Source organism: Halichoerus grypus, chromosome 9 (genome assembly GCF_964656455.1).
Source record: "Halichoerus grypus chromosome 9, mHalGry1.hap1.1, whole genome shotgun sequence".
Lineage (NCBI taxonomy): Eukaryota > Metazoa > Chordata > Mammalia > Carnivora > Phocidae > Halichoerus > Halichoerus grypus.
In genome coordinates this window covers 78847482-78859301 of record NC_135720.1, presented here as the reverse complement: position 1 = coordinate 78859301, position 11820 = coordinate 78847482, and the positions used below count along the sequence as shown (strand labels likewise).

At 36.0% G+C, this 11820-nt stretch overlaps 1 long non-coding RNA gene across 1 annotated transcript in view; it reads left to right on the top strand.

The window, feature by feature from the left end:
• Positions 1-1451: 1451 nt before the first annotated feature.
• The window catches only part of LOC118548275 (uncharacterized), a 28601-nt gene continuing 18232 nt past the window's right edge, over positions 1452-11820 (top strand). The window contains exon 1 of the long non-coding RNA XR_004923540.2: positions 1452-1593. This is a non-coding gene — a long non-coding RNA (uncharacterized LOC118548275). The remainder of the gene's footprint in view (positions 1594-11820) is intronic.

Below are 11820 nucleotides of genomic sequence, written 5' to 3'. Positions count from 1 at the left end.
CCCTCATGCGAATTTCCCCTCCCATGCCTGCCCTCTCCTCACAGAGCTCAGAAGCAAATCCAAGTGCTAAGCCAAGGAGCCAGCCTCCAAGACTGACAACAGGCTATCCTCCCCATGCAGGTTTTGACCCAGACTCCCCAACAAGATATACCCTTTCCTTTCTGCCTATTATGAGTTGAATTTTGTCCTCCAAAAAGATTTGATGAAGTCCTAACACCCAGTACCTCAGAGTGTGACCTTATTTAGAAATGGGGTTTTTGCAGAAGTAAGTAGTTAAGATGAGATCAGACTGGAATAGGATGAGCCTTTAATCAAAGATAACTGGTGTCCTTCAAAGAGATGATGTGAAGACACAGGCAGAGATCGCTACGTGAAGAGACAGACACAAAGGAGAGTGTCACACGATGACAGCCAGAGGCAGAGACTGGAATGATGAAGCTGCAAGCCCAGGAATACCAAGAGAGAGCATGGCCCTGCTGACACCTTGATTTTGAGCTTCTAGCCTTCAGAACTGTGACAGAACACATTTCTGTTGCTCTAAACCACCCAGTTTGTAGTACTTTGCTAAGGCAGAGCTAGGAAATCAATAAACTGCCTACAATACCTAAGCAAACTTGCTCTCTCAGTCCACACTTAAGAGTTTCCCGTATACTACCAGCTGTGTCTGAACTCCGTTTGAGCCCAATCTAGATTCATGAGCGAGAAGGAAAAGTGCTTAGCTTTAACTAGTAAATGTCAGGAAAATTTCAGAGAGGAACTTATCTTTAATCTGCATCTTACATTTTGGTCAGATTTTGCCATCCAAGGGTGGTACCTAAAAAAGTGTTTCTAGGCAGAGGGAATAGCATGTATATTTTTTCCAAATCTTTATTTCTGTCAGTAATTCAGTTTAAAGGTCCAAATCCATCAAGACTTTTCTTTTTCCTCTTTTGTTTTCATAGAGTAAATTTAACTTCTCTTTCATTTGGGAATGGAGACTTTTTTTTCACCTAAGAATAATTGATCAGGTTGAGTAATCACAGTTTAGATAATGGAACATTAGAAACTGTAACACTCTGTAGAAAAGCACAGATTGATCATCCTTCTGTCAAACAGAAGCCTGCGGTGAAAACCAACTGGTGGTAAATTCTATGCATTTGAATTACATACATAAATCTAAGACAAATAAAACCTCAAGAAATCATCCACATTTATGCAAAAGATTATTTTTGTTGTTGTATTTTTTTGGTTTTCAGAGCAAGTGCATTTACAATATATCTCAGTGTGATTTTTTCAACATTTGATACTGATGTAGCAAATCAAATCCTACAAAAACCTGCTAACAATTTATCTATTGTAGTCAATAGGCTCCTCCTGCCCTCGGGATAAAAGATGATTGTTCTTTTCTTTATTGTTCCTGTCTGGGTGTGAAAATAAGCAGAGCAGAGCTTTACTTCAGCAGAGATCTTTTAATATAGCTACCGGACATGCGGTTTATTATAGGTGAATTGATAACTGTTCCCTGTGGAAAGTCTAAGACCACACTAACTTTGGAGATCTTAGAAAGATCCAAGTGGTAGAATTTCCATCCTACTTAACTTTGCCATTCCCCAGGTGAGTATTCCCATTATTTCTCTCAAAATATCATGTCCCTGCTTATACATTGACTTCATGCATTTTTAACAATGTAGAGATTAATAACACGTTTCAATTATAGATTGGATAGAAACTTGTCAATGTAGATGGAGATATATATGAACTAGTACTTTATTTATTTATTTGTTTGTTTATTTATTTATTTATGTGATATTGGATTCTTTTTTTTTTTTTAAGATTTTATTTATTTAAGAGGGAGAGGGCGCGCGCAAGAGAGCACAAGCGGTGGAGAGGGAGAAGCAGGCTGCCCATTGAGCAGGAGCCCGATGCGGGACTCAATCCCAGGACCCTGGGATCATGACCTGAGCGGAAAGGCAGACGCTAAACTGACTGAGCCACCCAGGCAACCCAACCTAGTACTTTTAAATGAAAAGGCCTTTTAAGTTTCACCTAGGCCAACATCGACCATGTTCCATAGGGCTCTGGATTCCTCAAAGGATCTGAAGTGGTTCCATAACCCATACAGCACATAGAGCATCGTTCAAGTAAGATACCACACACAAAGTAAGAAGCAAGCACTATGGGATCGGGGCAGCTATTAAAATGTGCACTGTTGGTATTGCAACACCCACATAAGATGAACAGGTGGGCTATGAAAAGCTAATCAATATCATTGATATTACAGCTCAGGAGAGATTCCAAAAATCTGCATGTCACTTTCTTGATTAGATTATGTGAAATTTTTACATTTCCAGATATTCAATGTATCTCTCCATTTTGCTTATTTTTTTCTGTAATATGTTCATGCAGACAATTATGACAGGGGGTATTACCTATCTATTTGTAAAATCCTGGAATATGTTTGATAGGAACATACGTTTGCCTACATGTACACGTATATGTGTCTGTATAAGTATTGTACATGTACACATGGATTAGAGCAATACACTGATAATTATTTGAGCAGCTTTTTAAAAATCTTCAAAAAACCACAAAATGGAGCAATATCAGAAGATAAATGGCTTAGATTCACATAAAAGTTATTGCTAAAATGTGTTCAATCCCTGAGTATTGAATAAACATGAAGTCACTATTAAGAAGAAGATGCTAATGTCTTTCAAGAGTATTGGATAATATCATACAAAAGCATCAATTTTATTAAGACATTTTTAATTCTTCATTAAGGGTATAGGTAGTAAGTTTTAGAATTTTCTTTTCAATAACATCATTCATTGGCTATGAAATAAGATGTTGCCAAAGCTATTTGAAATAAAACAAAACAAATACATGGCCCTAGTAGCTAGCATATTGCTGATATTTTAACAGAATAACTAAACTGAATTTGATAATGAAGGGTTTGAAATGATTTTGTACTTATGGCTGAAGATAAAATGTCAGCAATGAAGTTGAAAATTAAAAATCGGACTCAATAGTCAAAACTAAATAAATTTGCCTACTTTTAATTCTTGGAGAGATTATCTGCCAGAGTCAGGCATGGAGGGAGCTGAGGTTCTTAATGGCCACATTAAATATCTTATAATGGCATGAGATCTTTTATTGGTTTCTGCCAAACAGTAAAGATTCAAACTTGTTGAGACAAGTCATTATCCCTTTTCAGATTCAAGTCTGACCCACTGAGGGAGTCACTAGATATATATGTTAGTGATTCAGGTCTGAAACAGTTATTTCCTGATTCCGTATAGTCCCTGACTTCTCCAATTCTCCTCAGCAGCTTAATTGAGGACTATGTTGTTCTTGTTAGTTTTGTAGCGCCTAGAGGAAACAGGATTTTCCTGATACGATGCTTTCAAAACACACACACACACACACACACATTCATTCACACTCTCGTACAAATAGCAGTTTTAATGTTCAGTCTACTATAAAGCTTCAAGTATATCATTTTAGGAATTAGATTCCTCAAAGGAGTTCTTACTGATTGCTAGGTGGGTTTTTATAAATTTAGATTAATAAAATGCATTTATAGTTATAAAGTACTGTAAGTGATTGATAGATGATAGATGAGAGAGGGAGAGAGAAACTGCACATAGTCAACTTCAAAAAAAAAGTAGCATTACTCACTGAACCACTGCTTACTCTGGTCCAGCAAAGATAGCATTCCAAACTTCCCAGGAAAACGATGATTTGGTACCCTTTCCTTAAATACCTTCAGAAGAACAAACATCTGGCCAATAAATTCTAGTAATTCCCAAATTAAAACCCAAAAGTCTCTAACATCTACCCGACATTTCTCTTGTTCTTTTGCTCTGTACCTTTTGTCCTGACCTTTAATAGAACTGAAAACCACTGTCAGAGAATATACTTCAGAATGAAATTAAATCTCTTCTCTACACTTTATCTTCTTAAGGCTAGACAAAGTAAATCTCTTTAAATTTCAATTATAGGAGTATTTTACAGTAAATAGTTCTATAGCGAATAAGAGAAATCAAAACCTTTTGTCGTCAATGACCTTTACGGCCCAGAGCTGAAAATTAGACAAAGCCTACCATTCCCACACCTGGCCTGATTAGGAGAGATAAGCAGGATGGCCTGTTACCTTTATAAATAAGATGGAAGGGAAGGGATTGTAGATTATTCGCAGACTGCCTTATGCAGGAAAGAACAGAAAGTCAGGACTGAAAATTATATTAGACTTAATGTTCCCAGACCCATTAACTTAACACGTCTGAATTTAGGGGGCATGTTTTTCAGCTGGATCCCAGGAACATGTAACTTCATCTCTGGGGGTTATTTCCAAATCCTCTTCAGAGCTTCTACAAAGAATTTTCTCTTAAGCACCTTTAAGAAAATCAAGAGCTCTCTACCTCTAAGCTAATATGGCAATATAAAGATTTCTATTCTCTCTTGTATGCAAATATTGGAGAAAAAAACCTTTTAAAACCTGTTTATGAATACGACATATTTTGCTTATATCAGATGCAGTAATTTTGTCTCAGGTTCAACGTTTGGGCTTTTGCTCAGCTCTTAACTCAAGGCTAATTACTATAGTTTCAAGACACCTGTTGCACACAAACATCTTCTTTCCTACCGCTTGAACTTTTAAGTGTCTCTCTCGTTCTGCACATTTTTTTATTCCTTTAAATGGCTTTGATCAGTTGAATTAAAAGCCAGAGGTTTTAGCTAGTAATGCTTTCACTAATACTGTAGCAGATTTTGAGATTTCTGAGTTAAAGATGATTTCCTACTTTGTATAATTAGTACAGATGCAGTGAGTTGCACTAAATCACTCCTAATCAATTTACATTTCTTGGTTGAAAACTCTCATCTATAATCTAAGAACACATTGATATTTCATTTGTTAGAAAACAGAGAGTTTTCTCATCAAATTTTAATTTTTCATTTTAATTACATACCACATTCTCCCAATATACAGAGAAAAAATACTTTAATTTCATACTTAGAACTCATACGGACATGTAGAGGGTTAGAAGTGTAGAAAGTAAAACTTATGCAGTTCTGAAAATAAATTTAAATAATAATATACCTTTCCACCTTAATAGAGAACATTTTTAGAGACTATATAGCATTTTATTTTATTTATTTTTTAATATATTTTTTTATATTTTATTTATTCATGAGAGAGAGAGAGAGAGGCAGAGGCAGAGGGAGAAGCAGGCTCCCCAAGGAGCAGGGAGCCCGATGCAGGACTCGATCCCAGGACCCCGGGATCATGACCTGAGCCGAAGGCAGACACTTAACGACTGAGCCACCCAGGCGCCTTATATAGCATTTTATGTTTCCACCCAAACTAATTGAGCATGTTGACAATGAAAATTGACACGATTCATTTTATTCCTCTATTTACTAGAATTATTGAATATTGCATTGTCCAAACCCTATCACTATTGAAACTGGAAGGAGTTCTTACTAATAATGTACTAAGATAGGGGGAAATCGGAGGGGGAGACAAACCATGAGAGACGATGGACTCTGAAAAACAAACTGAGGGTTCTGGGGGGGGCGGTGGGAGGATAGGTTGACTTGGTGGTGGGTATTAAAGAGGGCACGTTCTGCATGGAGCACTGGGTGTTATATGCAAACAATGAATCATGGAACACTACATCAAAAACTAATGATGTAATGCATGGTGATTAACATAACATAACAATAAAAAAATAAAAAATAAAAAAACAAATAAACCAGAACTGCCCTGGGTGAAATATGGAAACCTTTATATAAATACTAGAGTCACAAATAAAATTTTAATCTTCCTCATACAATCCAATAAAGTTAAATTCTACCAGCCTAACATGTAAAGATTTACAAATCTAGAAAACATACTTCAGCTTGAGGCAGATATTTTTGGTCTTGATAATAGAACCCCAGTATTATTTAGGCAGGGGGAGAGGCAATGTGCCCAGGGACGTCTTTTCTTCCAGCCTTAGCATATGAACCATGCTTGATGCTATACTAACTATAAATTACAATGTAATACTTCATTACTGAGGAGTACACATGCACATGCACACACACACTTATACACACACAATTATGCTCCATGTGTACAGTGCATGGATATGTATTGTTTTTTGTATACTCCTGGGGTGGTTAGTTATCATTTGAAATACTCTAATCCTAGAATAGACAGTCAGAATTGAAAAGATTCTAGTCACGTGTGTACAGTTCAGACACCACTAACTATAGGTGTTTTCACTACCATTCTTTCTGGGTTTTTGGTTTTTTTTTAAGTGGGCTCCAATGTGGGGCTCAAACTCACAAACCAGAGATCTGAGATCAAGAGTCGGACCCTTAACCTACTGAGCCATCCAGGTGCCCCTTACTACTATTATTTCCAAAAAGCACCAGAGAGCTTGTTAGAAAATATTTTTTCATTTGTTGACTAAGTGTTGTTCAAGATGTGTAGATTGGCCTTTTCATTATTGCATAGGATGGGTATAAGAACTTAGTGAGCTCAATAGCCTATTGAGTTCCTTAGAACTAAAGCTGAGTCCTTAACTTAGGCTTTGGAACTGTGTTAAAATGTTTCTGGAGGGTCTTCCCACCTGATCTGACTAGAAGGCTAGCTGAACTCTGCCACTACAATATGTTGGATCTGCCTCTACTGAACCTATCTTACGAAGTGTTTTTTTTTCAAGCGTTTAAAAAGATAAAAGCTGAGACTTCAATGAATTACAAAATTTATTGTACCAGTTTTGTTCCTGCTGGGTAATAGATGTTGGAGTGTGTAGCAGAATTTAGTCTAAGACTTGTTCTTATTGTAACAAACCACGTGATTAAAAAGAAAAGTTAAAAAAAGGTTGTGTGGTAGCCCTTCCTCTTGGAAGCTACCATATCTTCCAGAAAGAAAAAGCTAGTGTGAATGACATACTCAGAGTCAAGTCAGCAAAACTGAAACCACTACAGCTATTTTAAGAGTGAATTTGATACAGAGAGTTGGTTAACTGGAAGGTTTTTCGAAGACTACAAGGCAAAGAGGGAATTGTGAGGTAAAGAAGATAGAAAATGTAGGAAGCGGCTTCCAGCCCCAGGTCTTGAGGGGAACAAAGGGAAGAATTCAGTTTATTAGATCCTAGAAAATGGGAGGATATCTGGATTCAGACCAAGGCAAAGGGGGGCACTTTCTGGTGTTGGTAACTCTGTGACTAGTCTAGAAACGCAGAATACGATCTGAAGATTGGAAGCAATTGCCTGGGGAAAGAACCATTGCCTGGAGCTGCTAACAGGAACAGGATGCAGAGCAGGAAGTTTCCTATCCCTTTTCTAGCCTGCTGCCTTCCAAGCTGCCTCTAGTGCCCTCTGCTGTCAGCCTAACAGGGAGTTGGCAAAGGGGAAATGTTTGCAGTTTCAGCCCTGGCTTCACAAAGCAGAGTTCATGATCCTGCCTTAACTGTAGGGGGCACATTCCAAGACCCTTAGTGGATGCCTGAAACCACAGATAGTACTGAACCCTATATACTAGCATTTTTTTCTTCTACATGCATACTTATGACAAATTTTAACTTATAAATTAGGCACAGTAAGAGATTAACAATAGTAACTAATAATAAAATAGACCAATTGTAACTGTAATATACTGTAATAAAAGTAACATGAACGTGGCCTCTCTCTCAAAATATCTTATTGTACTGTTCTCACCCTTCTTTTGTTATGATGGGAGATGATAAACACCTACATAATGAGATGAAGTGAATGACATAGGCACTGTGATGTAGTGTTAGACTACTCCTGACCTTCTGGTGATATGTCAGAAGGAGGATCATCTGCTTCGCAATGGCACTTGGGCCTGGGTTACTGAAACCGCAGAAAGAAAAACTGTGGATAAGGGAGGAAATCTGTATAGAAGAATGGGTTTGAGGCAATGAGAAAATAGTTTAATAACAGCACATTGGCTTTGGTCACCTTGAGACCCATAAAAATTCAACTCTCCTTTGGCAATGATTGTTTTGGGGGGCATCATGTAAACCAGTTTTGACTAATAGAAGCTATGGAGAAGTCAGTTTGGGGGTACTTTTTATAGTGAAATATAAGGCTTATAGAGTACAATTTATAAAACAGATTTTCTGTAATGTATAAGTCAAGTTTAAAGACTAATAATAAAACCAGACAGCTTATACTTATAACCCAACTTAAAAAAACAGAACATTTTGTGTCCTAAAAGCCTTTCCTTGATCTCATACTTTGCTGCTCTATCAACTCACGCGAAGGTAATCATGACCCTGAATTTTTTTAGTCCTTCTTTTTCTTTTATTTATAGTTCAATCCCTTATTTATGTATTGTTTTAAAATATATTATTTTAGGGGCACCTGGGTGGCTCAGTCATTGGGCGTCTGCCTTCAGCTCAGGTCATGATCCCAGGGTCCTGGGATCGAGCCCTGCATCGGGCTCCCTGCTCAGCAGGAAGTCTGACTTCTCCCTCTCTCACTCCCCCTGCTGTGTTCCCTCTCTCACTGTCTCTCTCTCTCTCTCTGTCAAATAAATAAATAAAATCTTTAAAAATATATATATATTATTTTAGAATAAAGAATCCTGAAATGAACCCACACAAATAGGGATGACCAATTTTTTAACAAAGGTACAAAGGTAACCTAGTGGACAAATGGCAGTCTTATTAACAAATGGTGCTGGAATACTGGAATATTTGTCCAAATGCAAAAAACAAACAAACAAACAAACAAAAAAACCATGAACTTGAATCCATACCTCATATCATATGAAAAATAATTCAAAGAGGTTATAGACCTAATAAAAAACTTAAAACTATAAAACTTCCAGAAGAAAATGTAAGAGAAAGTCTTAGTGAACTTGGGTTAGACAAAGATTTCTTAAATATAATACTAAAAGCATAATCCATTAAAGAATAAATTTTTAAATTGTACCTCATCAAAATTAAAGCATTTCTGCTCCTTGAAAGACACTGTCAAGAGAATGAAAAGATAAGCCCACAGACTAGGAATAAATATTTGCAAAGCTTATATTTGATAAAGAACTTGTATCTGGAATATGTAATGAACTTTTAAAGCTCAGTAATAATGATATAAAAACCCAAATACCAAATTTAAAAATGAGCAAAATATTTCACCAAAGATAGATGGTAGTTCACCAAAGGATAGATGGATGGCAAATAATGATACGAAAAGATGTTCAATATCATCAGTTACTATGTGAATTAGGGAAATGCAAATCAAAACCACAATGAAATACTACTTCACACCTATCAGAATGTCTAAAATTTAAAAACCCAAACCATACCAGGTTTGGGCAAGGATGTGGAGAAGTTAGAATGCTCATATCCTCTTAGTGGAAATGTAAAATGGTACAAGCTTTTTGGAAAACAATTTGGAAATTTCTTAAATATTTGAGCACACACCTAACAATGATTCAGACATCCCACTTGAAGAGAAAAGGAAATAAATGTGCATACAGAGACTTGTACAGGAATGTTCATAGCAGTTTTATTAATAATAGCCCAAACCAGGAAACTATTGAAATGTCAGCCAACAGGTGAATGGATAAAATACCTTGTGGTATATCCATACAATAATATTCAGTAATAAAAAAGAATGAACTATTGCTATAACAACAGCATAGTTGATCTCAAAATAATTATTCTGAATGAAAGAAGACAGATCAAGAAATAGTCATACTGTATACTTTCATTTATATAAAGCTCTAGAAAACATTAACACATAGTAATAAAAGACAGATTTGTGATAAGAACGGGGGACGTGGCACAGAAAGAGATGAAAAAGAGGGATTACAAAGGTGCAGAAGGAAACTTTGGGAGTGATGAATATGTTCACTGTTTTGATTATGGTGATGGTTTCACAGATACATGCATATGCCAATATGTATCTGATTTTACACCTGGAATATGCATATTGATTGTATGTCAATTTTACCTAATAATGGATTAAAGACCTAAATGTAAGACCTGAAACCATAAAAATCCAAGAAGAAATCATAGGCAGTAATTTCTTTGACATTGCCTATAGACACATTTTTCTAGATATGTCTCCTCAGCCAAAGGAAGCAAATGCAAAATTAAACTGTTAGGACTACACCAAAATAAGACGCTTTTGCACAGAGAAGGAAACCATCAATAAAACAAAAAGGCAACCAAAGAATGGGAGAAGATATTTGCAAATGGATATATCCAGTAAGGAGTTACTATCCAAAATACATAAAGAACTTACACAACTCAACACCAAAAAAAACCCCAAATAATCTGATTAAAAAATGGGCAGAGGACCTGGACAGACATATTTTCCAAAGAAGACATACAATGGCCAACAGACATATATAAAGATGCTCAACATCACTCATCATCAGGGAAATGCAAATCAAACCCCAATGGAATACCATTGCACATCTGTCAGAATGGCTAAAATCAGAAACACAAGAAATAAGTGTTGGAGAGGATATGGAGAAAATGGAAACTTCTGCGCTGTTGGTAGGAATGCAATGGCCAATTTGTGGATTAAAAGAAATCACATCCACTTCTTATGGGTGAATAAATTGGAACAACCATGTTGGAAAAGAGTTTGGTATTCCCTAGAAAATCTGAGCATGTAAACATCCTACATCCAAATTGGCCAAATGTGTAAGACAGTATGGACATTCCTGAAAAAATTAAAAATAGAATTGCCATATGATCCAGTAATTCCACTACTGCGTATTTACCCAAATTAAATGAAAACATTCAAAAGGATATATGCATCCCTATGTTTACTGCAGCATTATTTACAATAGCCAAGGTATGGAAGCAATAGATGAAAGGATAAAGAAGCTGTGGTGTATATATATATATATATAATCGAATATTACTCGGTCATAAAAAGAATGAAGTCTTGCCATCTGCAACAACATGGATGGACCTAGAGGGTATTACGCTAAGTGAAATAGTCAGAGAAAGACAAATACCATGTGATTTCACTCATATGTGGAATTTAAGAAACAAAACAAATGAATAAACAAAGAAAAAAGAGACAAAAAATACAAACCCCTAAATACAGAGAACAAACTGGTGGTTGCCGGCAGGGAAGTGGGTGAGGGGATGGGTAAAACAGATACATGGGATTTAGAGTACACTTACCTTGATGAGCACTGAAAAATGAATAGAATTGTTGAATCATCATATTATACACCTGAAACTAATATACCACTACATATTAATTATATTTGAATAAAAAATAAAATAAAATGAAATTTTGTCTTACCTGTTTTTGAACTTCACATTAATTGTAAGAATTCTTTTGTGACTTGCTTCTTTCATTTTATATTATCTTTTTGACATTAACCCTGTGGGTTAGTTACAGTTTATTTTCACTGTAGTACAGCATTCTTATGTATTATAAGTGTATCACAATATATTTGTCAATTTTGCTGTTGATAAACTTTCAGGATTATTCTAGTTTTAGGCCATGATGGACAAAGCTGTTTTACACAATCACGTGCTTGTTTCCTGGCGCACATTTGGAAGTGTTTCCCTAATTTCTAGGTGAAAGGTAGGATGTTTACATGCTCAGATTTTCTAGGGAATGCCAAACTATTTTCCAACATGGTTGTTCCAATTTATTCATCCACAGCAATGGATGTGATTTCTTTTAATCCACAAATTGGCCAACACGCATGACATGATTTCATTTTTTAATAGCTGCCAATCTGATGTATGTTACGTCTTCGTCAACTCTGGTTGCCATAACAAAATACCATAATAGACTGGGTGGCTTAAAAACAGAAATTTATTTTCTCACAGTTTTGGA